This window comes from Marmota marmota, unplaced genomic scaffold, assembly GCF_001458135.2.
Source record: "Marmota marmota marmota unplaced genomic scaffold, marMar, whole genome shotgun sequence".
NCBI classification, from domain to species: domain Eukaryota; kingdom Metazoa; phylum Chordata; class Mammalia; order Rodentia; family Sciuridae; genus Marmota; species Marmota marmota.
Window position 1 is genome coordinate 35,992,681 of NW_026000082.1, and position 2,582 is coordinate 35,995,262.

General features: G+C 53.3%; 1 protein-coding gene across 1 annotated transcript in view; it reads right to left on the reverse strand.

The window, feature by feature from the left end:
- The window catches only part of Ldlrap1 (low density lipoprotein receptor adaptor protein 1), a 23,911-nt gene extending 21,360 nt beyond the window's left edge, over positions 1 to 2,551 (reverse strand). The window contains exon 1 of the mRNA XM_015484780.2: positions 2,484 to 2,551. The gene's annotated coding sequence lies outside the window, so the exon portion shown is untranslated. The remainder of the gene's footprint in view (positions 1 to 2,483) is intronic.
- Positions 2,552 to 2,582: the final 31 nt, after the last annotated feature.

A 2,582-nucleotide genomic window follows, 5' to 3' on the forward strand; every position in this document is an offset into this window, starting at 1 on the left:
GCCCAATCTGCAGAGCCATGCTGTCGCTTCCGCAGCCTGCTTTGCCTTTATCCACAGCATCGCTACCCTCTACAGTCCTGTCCCTTTCTCTACCTCCTCCACCAGACTGTGAGGACTACCAGAAGAGCAGCGACCAGTCCCCAGGTCCCCATAGCCTCTCAGTGCCCAACAGGTATTAGGGTTTGGCAGTTTATTCATCCTATTTATATCTCATAAATACATATGAACGGACGCCTCCCTCCCCCACCTACCATCATGAATTGGTATCATTGCAACCCACACCTCATATTTATCCTTCCTCTTTTGCTTCCCTGACAGGTTAGCACAACTCCCAAAGGAGCCCAAGGGTCAAATGACCCCAATTCCTTTGGAAGAAGGATACTGAGCGGCCACGGTGAGCCATCTTTCCAGGAAGCTGAACGAAAGGAAAATCCTTGACCAGGGAATAACATAAAATATTTATGGTTCCCTAAGAGATGGGAAGAAGCCACATGTGGGAGAGGGAGAGAACCCCTCCAGGTCAGGACACCTGGGAGAGAGAAGCTGTGAGCCTCTGAGCCCAGAAGCCTTGGGATGTTGGCTTTCCTGTGTGTCATCAGGCATGTTGCAGCCAGTCCTGTGCTTCAGTTTCTCTAAAAACAAAAAGAATGATCGTGCAAATCCCAGCTGAAGACCTGAGAAGCGAGGGACATGCCTACATAACTCCAGTGGCATCAGTCTGGCCTCAAAACTCAGCCACAGGCCTCAGATCTCAAAGGCTAGACCCAAGGCTTGGTTGGGTCACAACCCTAAGCAAGGGTACTCTAGCATCTCCCCTAGTCACATCTCTAACCTGTGGGTCACAAATGTTTTCAGAGGCTGCCAGACCAACCTGGGGTGGGACCTGCCACTGAGGTTCTCCATGGCCAGAGGCCACACTGGTAAGATCCCCAGCACATAGATAGATCCTGGCTGGGGATTTGGAGTTCTGTCATTGGAAGCTCTATGCCTGGGGCCAGCAACTCCACTTCTCAGTTCCTTTATCTCTAAAATGGGTCTGATAAGAATCCCCTGCTTTGATCATAGGAGCAAATGAGGTACAAGCAGCAAAATACTTTGTAAAACACAATGACCAAAGCCTTAGTTACCACCTATTGAATTCTTCCTTTGTACTGGGCAAAACACACTGATGTAACCCCACAAAAAGCCCGAGGCAGATATTTCTCTTATTTGCAATTTACAGATGGGAAATTGAGAATTAATAATGACGGACAGGTGGGGCTCTGGGTAAGCTCATTCAGGGTATAGAAGGCACTGGGACAACAGGGACTGAGCTCTGAACTTGTGGGGGGTGGGGGAGGGAAGGGGTGCTCCTCAGCTTTCCCTCAAGGTATAAAAAGGCTCTAAGCCCCCCAAACCTGGTCCATCACAGTAAGAATCATGTTGAAGGTCTATACAGACAGGAGAAGGGGAGAGGGGTGGATCAGAAGGGAACATTATAAAACAATTTTCTTATAACACCCTGCCAGGTAAAAATTTTTAACCCCATTTTGCAAGCAAAGAAACTGAGGATCATTAAGGACAAATGACTTGTCCTTAACTGGAGCACACCAAAGACACTCTTTTCCACCACCCAAAGTGGCTACTTCTTCCTCTCCCCAGATTCGGCAGTGCTTCAAGGCTCCCTTCCCTTGAGAACCACTGCCCCAGGGAGCTTCCAGGCTCACCCTAGAGAAAATCGGCAGGGTTCCTCCACTGAACGATTTCTCATAAGTCTGGCGTTTCCCACAAATTTTTAAAGGACTATTCTGGGAGCCAGTAAGTGTGAAAGATGGTACATGCCCGGCCTGGCCCTAACGGGTCTCTGACCCCACCCCCACCAGCAGGACCCAGCCCATGTTCCCAATGCAGATCAGGGCAAGAGGAGGGGCAGGGCGGACTCCCTAGGCCCAGACACGCTGGCGCTCCAGGGACTAGGGAACTCGGGCTCCCCTGGCGGAGCCCTGAAAGGCAAGGAGGGGTAGGGGTGGCTGTGCCGTTTCCTGGTCGGGGGAGAGGATGTGGCCCTAGGTGGGTGGCAGGTGGGGATATGGGTATGCAGGAATCCTGCGATCGGATTCCACATCAGCCCGGAAGGCCTGTGTGAACTTGGGCAAACAACTCGCAGAAAAGGAGGGACCTGGGCTAGGTTTCCGAGGCCCCAGGGGAAGGTGCCAGGTGACCGACTCCCAGAGAGTAACCCGAGCCTAGAGGACAGGAAGGGGGGCCTGGGTGAGCTCCTCCCAGCCTCCCAGACTCCCCCAGGAGAGGTGGCAGGGCGTCTGCCTTTTGCCTGGGAGCCCAGGGATTTCGATAGACCCTGGGGGAAGGTGCGAGAGAAAACAGGTTTCAAATATAGCCTGGCCGCCAGCCTGGCCACCTGGATCTGGCTGTCGGTCCAGGTCGCCCGCGGCGGGGGCCTCTTCAGGCACTCCAGGCTGGTCTCCCTCCCAACAAGTAGGTACCTGCGACCTCGGGCTCACACCTGAGGCCCAGGAGTTCAAAGATGACCTCGCAGGCCGGAATCCGGTTGGTGGAGGGGCCAGTGGGCTGTCTCTTATACA